Here is a 17116-nt window from a genome sequence, read left to right as displayed (position 1 = left end):
TAACTGTATTTTCCCCCTTCTCCATAATTTATTTCTGCAATGATGGTATGTACAAAGACATTTCACCTCAATTCCTCTTGTTCTTGGACCATCCTTGGCTTTCCTTTCTGCTCTCTTTCTGTGGCTGGCACGAACTCAAGGAGTGCAGGAGCTTTGATCCTTTCTGATGCCTTTGCAGAACAGTTTCTCTCAGTGAGCTTCCCTTGCTCAGGCCAAGCCCTGCCCTCAGATGTGCATGCATTTTCCCATTGATTCTAGTGAGCCTCACAGCCTTCTGAGGCCCCTCTTTGGCTTTTAATCTTTACCTTAAAAGATACAGGCAGATAGTAATTGTCTAACCCTTTTTAATAACTGAGGTCCTTGGTTCCTTTACTGTTTTGGCTGCTTTTTCTGTCTTGCTGTTCCATATCCTACTACAAAAGGAGAGCAAAGCCCTATCCAGATATGCTTATTTAGACATTATTTCTATGCTTTTATTGCCTGATTTCTATTGTAGCTACTTTTCTCTACACAAATTACATTTTCTCAAAGATGCAATGAAGTATATTGGTCTTTCCTGTGCTTTTCCTGGTATTACATTTTGTCAAAACAACATTTTGGGTAGACTATTTTTTGCAAGTTTTTTATTCTTGCAATAATGGGAGTGGTATTTTTTCAGGTTTGATATTAGCAAATATAAAAGACACAATGGGCTAGAATGAAATCATTTTGAAAGAGATTAAAAATTTAGTAAAATGAAAAATTTGAATGTTTGAATTCTGAAATGTCAAGAATCCTTAATGACACTGCAAAGTGATACTGAGCAAAGGCAATAAAAATCACAATGATTTCCAGTAAGCATAATTTTTACAGAAGTAAATTTACTTATTTAAATTCACTCAATTTTTACAGAAGTGAATTTACTCAGTATTGGTATTGATAGTATTGGACATTATTTAAAAATTGAGAGAAAAAATTCTCCTGCTCTGACATCACATAATTACATCTACGAGAGGCTTTATGCATGCAATTTGTCATGTTAAACTCCAGGAAATAAACCTTTGTTTAGGAGCTTTTCAGGCAGCATCCTTAGATTGCTGACTCTTTCTGTTTTAATATGGGTTTGACAGTAGAGAAGGGGATTGGGAACGTTTTCTTTGTAGTGACAGAATCTCCTTGCTGCTCAGTCTGTTAAAGAGAGAACCATGAAGAAGTCAAGATATCCAAAATCAAAACTTCAGGAAAAATGTTTCAAAACTGGGGAAATGAAACAAAAAGTCTTCACTGCTGCTCAAAAGCCAATTTGGTCTGATTTAATTAAAAAAATAAATTTTACCTTTGCAATCAGAAGGCTGTTTGCACTAATGTTTGAGCAAAGAAGGGTTCTGTATGATTCTTCTGCAAGAGCAACTGTATTATTAATTCCAATGCACTACCACAGTGATGAAAAACTGAGCAGCTGATATGTACTGTAGGGATGACAAAGGTGATATTGGAGCTCTGGAGGAATTGTGGGTGTGATGGTAGGTAAAACTTTCACTCTGTTGCACAGTCTGATACAACAAGACAGGTGAGGAATAAAAACATATGCTGAGATTGCTCAAGTTTCTTTTGTTACACTTTGCTTCAAAACAGCTGGTTGTTTCTGAGAAATTCTGTTTTCATACAAGACACCACAAAGAGGAAGGAAGGCTCTGGCACAGGGTGAGCCCTGTGATTTCAGAGGCATTTCAAATGGTGCTCTCCTTGACAGCCTGACTTGAGGAGGGGTTAAAAGTTAAATCACACTGCAGCAATACCCAAATCACAGCTGTGTGAGCCAGCAAACTGTGAATGAGGATTCCTGTGCTGCTACTCAAACCTTGGCTCTGTGCAGACCCACAGAAGTTGGTAGGCAAAAGTGTAATTTTTTCAGGGTGTCAGGTGCTGGGGAATATGTCCAGTGCTGGTTGTGCCACTGAGTAACCAGAAGGCAGAGAGAGTGTTCAGAGCAGAAAAGCACCCTTGCTATAGTGATGTTAGCTTCAGCAAAACTAACCAATAAACAGCCACTGATGCGTGACAAAGAAAATTTGTAAGAAAAATGATAATAGGATTGTGTTTCTTGAGGATCTGCTGTTTCATTGAGAATGAAATGCCTTAAATCTGGTTTCAGCATTTTTAGAGTCTAAGTACTTCTGGTTTAAAAATATACATGATGATTAAATATACATATAATGAGTAGTAGTCAAGACAAAGTATACTGCTGGGAAAAAAGCCAAATGTTCATATTCTGAAATCCTATATGAAATGAAAATACTAGGTTCTGTTCTGCTGCAGTCTCAGGCAAAATTGTCTGTATTTTGCAAAATTGGAACAAAAAAGCCATCAGGAATTGGCTTCAGCAAGGTGTGCAATAATTTCCATTCTTGATGACATCCCAGGAGTTACCCAGAGCCTTGAGAGATCAGCCCTAACGAGAAAGCATATGACCTTACCATATCAGGGCTTCACAACAGTCAAAATCTAGCTTGACCTTCAACAGTAAACCAGGTCCCTCAGGCTAAATCCTAACAAGTCTTGCCTTCAAACCAAGGCAAAAAGCCAAAAATGCTTATCCAGGGAGCAGCAATAGAGTTGGAAAATGAGAGGTTCTTTTTCGTTTGGCAAACGTTGTAGTTTGACCTCTGTGTTCTCACTGTGCCAAGCCATCGAATCTCCAGGAGGCAGAACTTGGAATCTGCCAAGTGCCAAGCTGGCTCTGCTCCTGTCAAGATCAGTGTGCAGTGCCAGGCTTGTGGATTAAGGTTTAGATGTGCAAGATGACAAACCTCTCTCCTAAATCAGGATTTCAGTGAGTCACAACCCACAGTCTGATGCTCCCAGACCCTCAGGACCCACTGTGAATTGGATTTGCTTGCTGAGCACCAGGGCAGCAGGTTTTCAGTTTCCAAAGCTAGGTGTATGGAAGGATGCACAGAATGTATGGTCTATACAATAAAAACAATGAAAGTAAATATAACTAATGCTACATTGGCCAACAGTATGTAAAAAATGACAAAAAAACCTGTAATAACAGGAAATTGCAATTTTTTTTGCATTGTGTTTTTTGTTAACGTTGGTTTTTTTTTTAGACAAAGTCAGATTTTGAAGAGCTGTTTGATAATATAAAAATAATTAAAAAGTGATTTTAGAAAGGTTGAGCTAAGAAGGAAGGATTTTTTTCAGTCAGAGATTCTTCAATCAAAAATTCATTAAAACTAGCAAAATAATTGTAATTAATTTAAAATAATATTTTCTAGCCACTGATGGCAGAAAAATGACTTGGAGCTTATTACAGACAGACACTGCTTCTTTCTGAACAATCTGTCTTTTCCTCTGGAACTTTTTCCCCCCCTTATATTGAGATAGTTATTTAAACTTTCTATTTCACTAGGAAAAGTGGGTTTCCCATAAATTATCTTAAAAAGAAGCTAATGAATAAACCCTACTAACCTGTGGAGGAAGAAAATAAGTGGCAGCATTTTTTATTATACAATATTCTTAGGCAAATGTTGTGACTCTTGGGGTTGATGCTGTGCAGGGCTAGGAGATGGACTCAGTGGTCCTTATGGGTTCCTTCCAACTCAGAATATTCTGTGATTTCTAACGTAAAGATTTATTCTTTTGAAAAAAAACCTAAATGAAAATGTGTATGCATTTTGTACACAATTAAGGTGTATATAGTATTTCTCTCAATATTGTTCTCCCTTGAGAGCTATCATTAACCTGTTGAGACAGAATAAGAGCATAGCTCTTTGTGAAGAATAAAAGGCTTGCTTTGTCTTTACAGTGGCTGGAATGAGCCATCGAGTGTCTATTACTCATTTGCCTTCATTTACTTTTTACTAAGGTTGCCTTCAGTGTGGTTAATAAACAGCAAGATCATCAGTCACTTCAAAGCGCTTTCACATTCCGTAGTTTGTTTTTTCTGCAGTGAGCAAATGGAAGGATGATCTGGTAGAAATCAGTTACATTATGACTCAACTTTTATGTGACCTCCTTGAGAGGCCTTTGGGTAGCACATGGGCTTTCCATACAATTCTACGTAATAGTTGGCTAACAAAATATCCTTTCCCACACCATTCCCTCAGCAATGCTGAAAAGTCATTAAAGGCTTTGTGTAAAGAAGGCTTCAAACCCAGAGAAGCAAGTTTTCCTCTGATCAATGTTTTCTTTTTCATTTGTATTATAGGCAGGTTATTTTGCATCTAGACTGGTGTCTTCATGAGGAATAGCTGAACTGACTTCAGATATGTTCTTGATGTCATGAAGACTTTTCTTTCTACTATCAACCAAAAAAAAGTTTGGACTGCAAAATTAAGGCCAGTCATCTAAAAGGTGTGGAATTGCTCCCTTCTTGCTCATATACATCATATCTGCTTTCACTGACCCCAAAACTATATAACTGTTGTTTTTCCCTGGTGGCAATTTGCTATCCCTTAAGACTTTCACATTTAGGATTACTAGCAAATTTACCAAGCTTAGGAAAAGCAGCAGAAAAGTCTTGATCCTGGTAGGCAGAATTGCCAACACGTCCCCTGAAAAATGCAATTTCTTTCTTAAGATATTCTTTGATTTACTTTGGTCAATGAACATAGATTTGTCTTCTTGAAAAGTATAAAAAGTACACCCAGGCTCTCTCACAAGGAGGACATATATTTTTCCTCCCAGATTCACAAGATGTTGGGTCTCCTTGAGAGTACCGACAACATTTCCTTGTCGTTCTGACAAGATGCTATGTCCAACACTGCTTGTGTATCCCCTTCTGTTCCCACCTCCTCCCTGAAGCACTAGTGGTGGTCCTGCTGCATGTTTCACAGATGTTTCTCCCACTCAGCTCCTCAGTTGTTTTTCAAATGGCTTCTTACAGCAAATGATTCCATGTGTGTATGCTCCTTCCTTTCTGCTGACACCTTTTCTTTCTATAAAAACAATCTGCTGCTGCCTTTCAGATCTAGAGAGACACCATCCCGTACCACAGATGCTGTGTTTTTTAAACTGTGGCATTGGTACACATGGTCAGCAGGCAATACCTCCCTCCTGTCTGTTCCTCATGACTAACAATGTTGATGTTTTGTTCTTTCAATCTTATTTCCCTCTGTTACCCTTATACACTGCATTTTTTTTTTCTTTTCCTGTTACTCTGCTTTCTTTGTACTAGTGGCCCATATGGGATCTCTTCATCTCTCACTACAACTTGGAAGAAGAAAACCTCACACACTGTTTTAGCCCCAGTAACTACAGGCAACATGTATGCCAACTTTTTCTTGTGCTCAGGAACTGAAAAAAATCAGCTTTACATTTTCTTTATACACACACACACAAGCAAAATTAAATTCACTTTCTACAGCTGCTCACAGTACTGGTTACTGACTGACTCTAAAGAGACATGCAGAGATCAGAGCTGCCATTGAGTTGACTGCCTTTTCAGTTTGCATGTGATAAAAGTTGAGCGAGATTGTCTAGTCATTTCCATTCTGAAAGGTGTTCTCATTTGCCTAGAGCAATCCTTGCAATCAACATTTTTCATATCAAGTCATGACTGACCAAAAGGGGACGGTGATCCAGCTTGCTTCAGCCATTTCTTGATAAAATGACAAATTAAAAGCCCCCACAAAACATCTTGCTTTCTCCTTGTAACTGCATGATTTGGGACCAAATTTATTTGAAATTGCTCTAGTACCGCTGAAGAAATCAGCACAGTGTTTTGCTGAATAAACCCAAGGTTTTGCCAAAAAAAAAAAAAAAATATTGAACTAGCACGTACTACAGAATACATCACTGTCCACCTTTGTGCATGTATGTACATTACACACACACACATATATGTCTCAAAGCTGTTTTATGAATATGGCAGCATTCACCTGGATAGTTCCTTTTCTATTTTAACTACCTTTTATCTTTTATATGCAACAATACTTTCATGTTTCCTCCCAAAAAGTAGTGGAGCATACAGAGAGAACATTTCTAGGATTAGTACAGGAAGATACTATACTCTTTCATTCTACAAAAGAAAGCAGGTTATCCACTTAGTTTGTCTTTATTTTCCTAAAAATACTAGGTATGTTCTGAGAGAAAATTGACATGATCTTTTCTTTGTCACTTGAAGTGGATTTGGTTTGGAAGTAGATCAGTTATGGTCCATGGTAATCATATCTATAAATGTAGAACAACTTTTGTTCTTTTCAGATATGTGCATCTCCGCAGAAATGTATGTGCACTGTCAACAACATCAACAAATTTGCATTTCTCCCCCCTCTTAGTCTCTCTGCAGGAACATTTGGTTGACTATATTTTTACAACAAAAGTCTTCTTTGACATTATTAAAGTTATTTTTTAATGTAAACAATGTAAACAATATTATATGATTTTTCTAAGTCACAGAATGCAACAAATCGCTGTATTCAAATTTGTGTTCTGCACTTCCAGCTCTGTGGGCCAAACCATGTGAACTACTAACAGTAACATAGGGTGTCTTCTCTTCATGCTCTTGTATTATTTAGGATTCATTTCTATCTTCTCAGCTGCAAAGATGTGTGGCTGCTGAGCAGATAAAAGGTACAGCTGATAGCACTTTAGGAATGGCATAGGAGATGCAGGAGTCATTCTGTCTTAGCCTAAATTTGGGAAAATCTAAATAGTGCAGATTGTTTAGATTTTACATGGGCAGACCATATAAAGAAAAGTGTATTTCTGCTTTTAATGGAACTGCTGGCCATGCCTGGAACTGCACCAGAGGGGAAAGTGCCGTGGCTGAAAGGCTGGGACTGGGTTTGTGGTTCTGGTTGTTGTTAATGCCAGAGCTGTTGTTGTTTGTTTGCTTTATTATACACACTAGTAAAGAACTGTTATTCCTATTCTCATATCTTTGCCTGAGAGCCCCTTAATTTCAAAATTATAATTTGGAGGGAGGGGATTTTCATTTTCCATTCCAAGGGAGGCTCCTGCCTTCCTTAGCAGACACCTGTCTCTCAAACCAAGACAGCATTATTACTGATATGTGCATTATGACACATGTATCACTTCACATTAGGCTCAGATCTTCCTTTGCCTAGAATCCCTTCCAAGTATTGAAAGCAATAGCATGAAAATTTGGGATTTGAAGGATGAATATTTCTATTCTAAAACTGCTTAGACTGAAAGTGTGTGATTTTCCCACTTAGTTTTAGTGTGTGTGCATAAAAAGATATAGCACTACCTATGTGTCCCTGCCTTAGCCACCATTATCTCCATGATTCTGATAGATTTTAGGAGCCTCTTCGAGAAACCACTTATGAAATGTCATACATTTCTGTAGAAATGTCATACAACAAGCAGCCTCATTTGGCAAGAGACCAGTAGTAAAACATTGTCCAGCTTAAGGCTACTTGTAAAACCTTGACAGACTTCTGCAGGCCCAGGATTTCCCTTGAGGTGATGAGCACAATGAGCCAGGTGGGAGATACAAGGGGGATGCATGTGCCTTCAGAAAAGGGGAACAACAACAGCAATGAAAATAGACACAGTTTAGGCAACGTAAAAAAAAAAAAAAAGCAATGAAAAGAAGCAGGCATTGAGTAGAATGAACAGAACTGACAGAGTATTACTTGCCTAGCCAAAGATATTTGCATCAATATATAAGATATGTAAATGAATCTATGAGTCGTAGGCAAACATTTGCAGCTGTGGAGGATGTTAAAATTTGTGTTTTATTTGATGGGATGAGAGAACAATGTGCAGAGAATAAAAACAATTGAGTTTCAAGAATGCTTTGGCAGCATTCAAACACTGGCAGTTGTCATCATCATAAGAAGATAAAGAAAAACCAGCTTTTTTTTTTAATTTAGTGGGTTCTTTTACAGTGAGATCTGTTGTTATACAAATGCATATTTTTCTACTAGCATCTTTCAAATCAAAAGCGATGTTTCACAACATATGTAGATTTGTATTTTTATGGGTAATATAGTTTCCCTAATAACCTTTCCAAGTGAAAGATTCTGCCTGATTCAGAGAAGGAGACTATTTTTTGTAAATTTGATTAGACACCTAAACTCATCAGTCCGTCTCTGAGCCATGTACCTGATTATGCAAAGGTATCTGCAATACATTATGCGAAAGCTGTTTAGCTGGGATTGTATTGTGGCTGTAACCAAAGTGGGTTTAGAGATAATGAGCTTGCATCCCCGAATACTTAGGATCGCAGTCTACTCTCTAAACTGATGATGCAGCAGCTGCATAATGCAACAATGTAATTTATTCATGTAATATGTACAATATTGCTGTAATAAAAAGCCCATTGGCGGTTCCTCTAATTCTCTGTATGAGCACCCTGTTATTAGTAGCTGTGTAAGTCAGTATTTCAGCATTTTCAAATTCTGGCTATTTATAACTTTCAAACCACAATATTTTAAAAAGAGAGAAAAACCCCAAACAGCCCTTGTGAATCTGCTCACATTGAACTGAAACCTGCAGCTTTTTTGATCAATGCAGTCAGTAAACATAGCAGAAAAAGACCCCTCTGAGCACGTCAAAGTGACCCTAGTTACTGAACTTTTTTTTTCCACAGATGCATGTCATGATGCATATGAAAAGAAGTTAAGATGGAACAAGGAGGAAAAACAAGTATTTGGGGGAGAAAACTGTAAGTCCCCTGATCTTGCCACCTTTTTCACTCAACGGTGAGTGTTGTTTATTATATGAGTGTTTATATTGAATGTGGATTTCTCTGAAGTAAATTTTAATGGGAATGTATTAAGTTTCAACAAGAGCCTACATGTAAAGATAGTGAAGAAGAGCATTGCAACAGACTGCTTGGAAATTAATCTGCCAGTTTAACCCAGTAACCGACATGCATACTAAAACACTGATGTGAATTGAAAATAAAATAACCACGCTTGACAGATATAATAGTTTAAGTGATTTCAAATTAACCACATCCCACTGACCGCAAGTGAAAAATGTGTTCATTCTCCCGCAATGAAACATGCTCTAGGGACTCATTATACAGAGTGGAGTAAGTAAAACCAGAGTGGAGTAATTGATGCTGAGGAGGAAGGAAGAGTGACAGATATTTAATGATTCTCAACCTTATACATAAAGATATCAAAAGCACTTAATATATTATTTTTCTCTTTCCAATCTAGAAATATTATAGAGTTAAATCTATATTGTGCAGTAATTGCAGCACTTGATATAGCTGTTAGGAATAATGAATCATGACAAAGATGCATCAGGCAGCAGATGAAAAGAGTGAATAACAAACAACCTTGTGCCAATGTGTGTCCATGAATTATGGCTGCTCTGTTTCAGGAGAACAGGTGAGATGAAGTCAGGGCATATCTATTGTCCTAGTTCTGTCTAAAATTGCTTTTTAAATGGCAAAATTCCTTAAACAGTTTGAGCATCATAAAATCCAAATGGACATGATTTACTCTAATCTTTTCACAAACACTGAGGTCTTTATTTGTAGAAAATCTTCAGAATAAAAGATTTACATGAACGCAGTGATCCCTATCCTTGTCTGCCTCACAGGGAAGAGGAACAGTCACATGTTCCATATCATCTTTATGTTCTGTGGCAATTTAACTCTCTAACCTTCTGAATCTCTGAGTAACATCTAAAATGCAACACGATGCTCACAAACTCCAGGTTATGAACAGCTGAGAAGTAGCTACAGTCAGCTGGCAGTTGGTGTTCATCAACATTTCTGCTGTGGCTGCTGGCACAGGGTGTAACATCCTCTGCTACAAAGCCAATACAAGCAAACACATAAAAGTCTCCTTCTTGAAGTCTCTCACAACCTGAATTATTTTATGATTTTAGGGATAGCAGAAAGTCATTTGCACTAGGTATAATGAGGATAAAGAATCACAGCACAAGTTTTTAAAAAATTCTTGTCCTATCTTTGTTACCTATGGGGTCATACACAAACTATAAAACTTCATTAATGTGCCATTGCCACTCACTAACTCTACCCTTTTTATTTATTTTGGCCACCTTGGCTATGTGCTGTACAAGGCAATCTCTTCAGCAAACACTGTGTTTACAAAGATGGTGATTATATGGTGTCTTATATCTGATCACAGAAAGAGTACGAGTGATGTAGGAGCCATTAAAGAAAGGTTTTAGCAGTATGCACAGAAATTGCCCTAACTGATCCCTAGAAGAGGAACAAGAAAGCATTTGTACTGTGGGTTTGTGGTGTGCCTGGCTGTGACACTCATGTGCAGTCTGTTGAGGCATCTCCTGGCTTTAGAAAGGTAAATTTTTGTGATTGGAGCTGGATGACAATGTGGGGATCTGTCTGCATAACTGCACTGTCAGGACTGTATAAAGGCACTCATAAGGGCTGGGCTTCTGGGTTTTCCTACAACAATTAACTACTGCTGATACCTCCAAAATTGTGGGCAGATTGCCAGCTGAGATCCACTTTTGACAACAGAATTCTCTTCTTTCTTTCCTGGCCCCTGAACTGAGCTACTCTTGAGGGTTTAAAGAACTATCTAAGGACAGTAGACAAAAAATATTTAGCAACTGCAGCAGGACACAGATCCCAGCTGATTAAGGCCTTGGTTTTTCCATTGTCTGAATATCGTACAATGCTTGCTTGTTGTTATTTCCTTATCCAAGGATAGCATCACCACAATGGTAGCCCCACTCTCCATCAAGTTTAGCAAGACTGATTCAGTGGGAATAGAGCAGTCATTTTAGGCATTGTCTATTTTGGGATATAAGCAAGTGGAATGCATTTTATAATGGGGAGTTTATACCTTCTCTAACTTATGAGTTGCCTAGATGGATTAAACTATCACTACAAAAGGATCAAATCTCCCACTGACAGTTAGTTTCCCTCCCATGTTCCTAATCAGCAAAGTTAAGACAGGAATGTTCTGTTTGGAAGAATCCCATGTTGTGGTGTGTCCCTGCACCTTGGAGATCTTTCACAGGTGTGCTGATGAGACCTGGCCATGTGTGTGCTGCTGTGAGCAGAGAGAGTGCGACTGTGTGGGAGACTGATCCTTCACCAAGGACTTACAGCTGTCTTGGCTACCAAAATAAAAACCCAAACCAAAATAAGAATAAAAAGAAAAGTGTGCATGTGGGGATAGTTCCAGTCCCCAGAATAGATGAAACAGTGAATACTGGTTTCTTTACCATCTCCTGTCTGTGGTGTTCTGCATGTTTCTCACCTTAAATCTATTTTATGATTTATCAAGAGGAAAAACAAACCTGTTTTAGGCATATGCCCAATGGTGATGGACTTATACTGATATATGGATATTAATTTTCTGACAAAGTCACAAAGACAGGATGTTTTTATTTATCTTTAGAAGTCACAATTATTTTATTTTTTTATTAAAGGAAATTTCAGTCATAAACCAGCAACATATTTAAACAGAATGCAAATAATCCTCCTAAGTATCATTTAATGCAGGTTGAAAAATGTGGTGCAGGTTGGTAGAAAGATTACACTGAAGGTAAACACAGCCATGACTGCCCAGCAAGGGAGGGTTTTCATAAAGATAACTTCAAAGTAGTCAAGCAGAAGCGGAATGGGAGGAAACTGATTGTCTCTGGTTAAAACCTCAGTACCAGGGGACAGGTTTTGGTCTCTCTCTGTCTCAAGTCTTGCTTAGCAATCTTTTGCAGAGGAAATCAGAAATGATGAAATGAAGCCACAATTGTGCATCACAATTTTGTAACCATTACCAGTATCCCTGTCTGTGAAATGCAGCCCTCTCATGCATATTCTCAGCCCTTTCATAAAGTGTGTTCATTCAGCAATTATTATCCAGCCACATGCCTAGCTGGGGAAGGGAGTTCAGAACACAGGTACTGCACCTGCCAGAGGGGCTATGGGCAAAATCTTTCATTATGCACCAAGGAGATTCCCATCCTCTCCACATTTGACCCATTGTGAGCAACATTACAGAAGACCCAATGCATTTGGACGTGAATGCAACACTGCAAACAAAGCAGTCGATTATAACAGCATATTATGGAAACACCATCTGTGCCTGTGTTTGCAGGTAGAACAAATTCAATTTCCAAATTTAAAAAAGCCCCACCACACCCTAAACCACAATAAAAAACCCCTCCTCAGTTAGGATTAGGGGTCTGCTCTTGTTCCCTCTCATTATTTGCCCATTCCACCAGAGCTGCACACCTTTAGGCCAAACATGAGTTGTGATAGGCTGTCATGCGGTTCGGATATTATAGATGAAATCCTTCCAGAAGCAGCATCTGGCTCGATTTGTAAGCTCTGCAGTCATTTGTAGTGATGGGGTTACATGTGCCCTAGGCTTTGTCAGATGGTTTGGCTGCTTTTCTCCAGTTTTTTTTTTTTTTTTTTTTTGATTGTTATTAGTTGTTGATGGTGAGGAATCCATACTCTGCAATATATGCTCAACTCACCGTCAATTTGCACGTTTGAGTAAAAAGACACCTCATTTATAATTAAAGCATTTTTAAACCCGCCCATTAGCATGTTTGAGATGTGTTAGTGTCAGGTATAAAAAGATTTATTTTTCTCCAGTGGTTTACTTCTGAGAAAGCTGGTTGCCTAAAAGTTAGCGGTAGGAATGACCTTCTTGGCTATCTTACTGGTCTGTACTTGTAATACAGGGAAATTTCTAGAGGACTGTAGAGATCATCAACATATCCCCAAGTGGTTTTTTCTGTCACATTCATTTTGTCACTGCATTCAGTTCTGAAAGTAAATAAGGCAAATTCCCAAATAGGATTTAATGTGTTAGACCAAATGCCTAATTAGTGTGAGCGTGTTCCCTTTTTACTTTGGAATATCAGTGTTATAAAGGGCCTTGCCTACCTTGTTGAAAGGCTTCATTTAGATAATTGTTATACCTCAGTGTGGTATCAGGTAGCATACCACAATGTGTTAGTTGTCCAAATAGCTTCCAGCTGCTTTTCTAAATACAAAAATTAAAATGCAGGGTACAGTAGGAAGTTTGTGAAGCCTGATAAAAACAATGGTTCCTAGGAATTTGTTTAAAATATTATTTTCGAAGTTTAGAGGCAATCAGAGGACAAGGATGCAAGGACTGTGGGACAAATGTAGCTGTGTGGAAAGGAGGACAGCAAGATTTAAATATTTACTGGTACCCAGAGATATAATCCCATACTGCACAACTTTGCTTATATACCATTCTTCAAATTCCTGATCCATCCTTTACTGCATCTTTTCCCCTCACTTGTGCTAATTTTGGTCTTTGAAAAGATGTCATTCACATATGAATTAAATAAATATTTAACAAACAAGGATGTTGATAATTACATACTTCTACTTTCTTCTGTCATCATGTCAGGTGACAAGAAGACTATAATGAAAATTAGTTGATGTACAGTGCCAAGTAAAGAGCATCAACATAAAGTGAAACTTTGATCAATAAGCCCTCTACATCTACATGATGTTTGTTCACAGGAGCTATTTATTTTTGAACACTAGTGAAAGAAATAAAAGCAATTTGAACCTGATTGCTGAATCAAAAAAAGGGGTTAAAGTTACTCTCTTTACTGCGTAGCATTCAACCATATCCATTGAAAAGCTGTGCTGAATTTTGTAATAAGTGTGTTACTTATGTACAGTGTTCAGGCAAAGACTCCAAGAAATATTGGAGGCTGCTTTAAACAACTTACAAACTGGGTTTGACATGGGTAACAAGTGCATTAAATTTTGCTTCTCATTCAGCAGTGTTTGCAACACCTCCTGCAAGTACTCTCAGAGGGCACTTGAAGAAGGAAAAAAGGATTGGGCTAAAGTTTTTCATGGAGATTTTTATTTTCTCATGATCAGTCATCCAACTGAGGCAATGCAGGGTACAGCGGTGTGGGAAACATGGCTTGGGAGCTTAAATAGACTGAAATAAGTTTCCATATTTAGTTTGGTAAATTATTACAAATACACTCAATTTTTAAAATCATTTGTTTGTAAGTAATTTATGATCAGAAATCAGAATTTAGAATCAGACTGAATCTTTTGAAAAACATTATCTGTTGTAACCAGCACATTCAACTGCAATCTTAATTCATGTCATTCAACAGCTGCAACTTATTTTTCCAGAGTTTTTCTAGCATATGGATTTAAACCCTGTGTGTAAGCTTTCACAATCAGTCAAGGTCAAATTCATCTTTGAAGTAAAACAATTTTTTCAGTGAAATGTTAAAATTTGCTAGACCTTAAATGTGATTAATTATGAAATCTGAAGTTTTGATAATTTTCTCATCATCAGTACTGATCTAAAAGTAGAAGTTTTTTTGAAGTCTCTAGCTCTGAATACATTTGCCTTACATTTTCATTTGAAATATTTCATTTAATGCACACAAAGTCATTGCAGCTTGCTGTCTTTTGTTCTCTACCTGGCTGACAAATTTTCAGATTAGCTGACATTAAAATCAAACTTGTGTTGTACCATGACACTGGTTTCTCTTATTTTGTCTGGCTTGGCATTCTCACATAATTTCTGTACTTTAGGAAAAGAGACAGAACAAGATTTAAAGTTTGCTTTGATCAGTTGTATGAATTTCTGCAGTGATGGCTTTGGAACACTTTTAGTGACTGTTTTGATTTCAGGACTTTCATAAATAATGTCATAACTATTTCTTCTCTTACTTAATCTGATTTTGTTCATCAAAAATTTTCTCAAATGATAAGTTCTCTTGAACAGATAAACCCATCCCTTCCAATCTAGGAATACAAAACTTTTATTGCCTTTTAAGGTTTGATTTTTCTAAAATTAAAATTATCTCAAGTTGTGGTCTGGAGTTGCCTAGATATTTACTGCCCATGTGTATCCATGTAGCTTGTTCACATAACCAAAATAGTTATTTTTGCCTTCACAAATAGAACTCATAAAATATCTGTTTGTGAAGTCAAGCCTTTTTATAAGTGAGCTAATGAGTTATTCTCATCAAGCAATAATTTACTGCAGTTAGGCGGATTGGAAGGGAGATAGCTCTGGAGTGGGTAAGGAATAACAGCAGAAGGTTCTGTAATGTAGTTTCAGCTTTCCAGAGGACTGCCAAGATGGATGGGCAGGAAAATGGGGGAGAAAGAAAGAGAGAACTGAAGGCAGAGAAAAGCTAATGAGAACCAGTATTAAAGAAATAGCAGTACCCTGGTGTCAGCGAGGGAACTCTTTGGAGCTCACAGAGGACAGTCACCTGTGAAACTCCCAGCAGGGACACACCCAGGGAGATGGGTTGTTGGGCTGTTATCACTGAGCATAAAAGTCCCACAGGACAACTCTGCTCATGCTCATATCCTTGTACCCCCTGGGCTCATTTCAGCTAACTGGTGGTGAGTGATTAACAACAGAGAAACAGGATGGAAAGAGCCCAATATTTTAAACAGAAATTTTGCCCTTCATTTTGCCATAAGTCAGTGGTTTATAAGTGGATGTCTTAGAATTTTCTGCAACTTGTTCCGTGTGGGAAAGAATAATGGCTGAACAGAATTTTCTTTTTTATATGAAGAAAATGATCAGGAAAGTTGAACATAATGATTTCATGCCGTGACTCTAATGCAAACACATACTTAACCATCATTGTCTCCTCTTCATATAATAACTGAAAACATCTGTATTGTGCACTGAAACATTATATGCTGCATTACAATTAGAAATGTGCTGAAGTGTTGGATTGGGTGTTTATTTATGGGCCATGAAAAGTAAGATTTTCTGCGCCTCTCAAGTACAGCTAAATAGCCATAGGTAGAGTACTGAAAATTTTGGAGCCCAGCAGTCACTGTGGGAATGACTTCATTATTCACCGAAGGAGGTTTTTCCAGCAGAGCTGAGTTGCTGACAAACAATAATAAACATTACTGAAAGTTGGAAACAGGAACTCAGGCATGTTGATTCTGACTGTAAAAAATGCTCACAGGATGTGGAGGGCAAGGCTCTCTCAAAATGACAAGGTACCACAGTGGAGGGATCCCATTAGAGCTGTGCACACACATTTTCTCTGTTGACACAGAAGTGTTCTGACAGGCTCAGCAAACAAGCAGCTTCTCCTCGCTGCTTTACCTGTTGCCACAAGTAGTCTAGAAACAGAAATGTATTTTTAATGGGCACACAAATGCTTCAACGATGCAGTACACTCTGGTGGGGACATAGCAAATGTCTCCTTGGTGTAGATTCTGAGAGCTTCTTAGCATGAAAGGTATCACTGTGTCTTTTGCTGAAGCACCTGACAGTTCATGACCATAGCATAAAATATTATTTGAGATTAATTATAGAATATTTGCTTTGTCTGCCTGATATTTTACTGGTATTTGAAACAGTGCGATTGCTTTAAAGAACTCACTCCACAGTTAATTAATTTTGTAAATAGCTACCAAGTTACTTCCAACCTGAGCAGATAGAAAATGCTCAGTGTTTTTTCTCTGGAGCTTTGTTTTTTCTCTCTCTTCTGACTCTGGCTCAAAGTTTAAAACCAAAAAAGTGTAAAGTCCTGGCCTGTGCTCTTGATGGTGGTGTTCACAAAGAAGGACACAAAGAGTTTATGGAGCCAGTTTCTCACTGAGCAGCAGAATGAGGAAAATCTATGCCAACTGGGGATTTAGGCTGTGATTGTTATGTGATCCTTGCAAATATATTTACAAGAAAGAATGAATTTTACCAATTGCCTGAATGAAATGCAATTTATTATTTTCTTTGTCATGGCTGAAGCAATTTGACTGGCTTACATTTTCTCTGGTCATTGGATATGTCAGTTATTTACTGTCTCAGGTCTGAGTGCCTTTGGCTCTGCCAGAAATTGTTGGTTGACTTTCAAAGTGGATCCAGATTTCTCTCAGAGAGGTCAACAGATATGCAAGATTTCTGGAAGTGCCCCAATTAAACATGCATCATTTGCACTGATTTTCCACATGATTATCTCAAATAGCCATGGAAAGGCACAGTTATCAATCAGGAGACTGAAGGATTCAGGTCTGTACAATAGAGAAAGCTAAAGACAGGAAGAGAAAGTTCATTTTTCTTTGCTCTCCAAGTGTTTACTGGGATCGTAGTTACAACGCCAAACCAAGTGTAGCTGTGAAGTAAGGCTATTCTGTCTTTCTTTATAGTGAGAAACCAAAGGGTTTTCAGCCTGTAATGCTGGATTTTTTTGAACACAG

The sequence above is a fragment of the Melozone crissalis genome, unplaced genomic scaffold, assembly GCF_028551555.1.
Source record: "Melozone crissalis strain CALT ecotype California unplaced genomic scaffold, PUWL_Pcris_2 ptg000034l_1, whole genome shotgun sequence".
Lineage (NCBI taxonomy): Eukaryota > Metazoa > Chordata > Aves > Passeriformes > Passerellidae > Melozone > Melozone crissalis.
Note: the sequence above shows the minus strand (reverse complement) of the source record.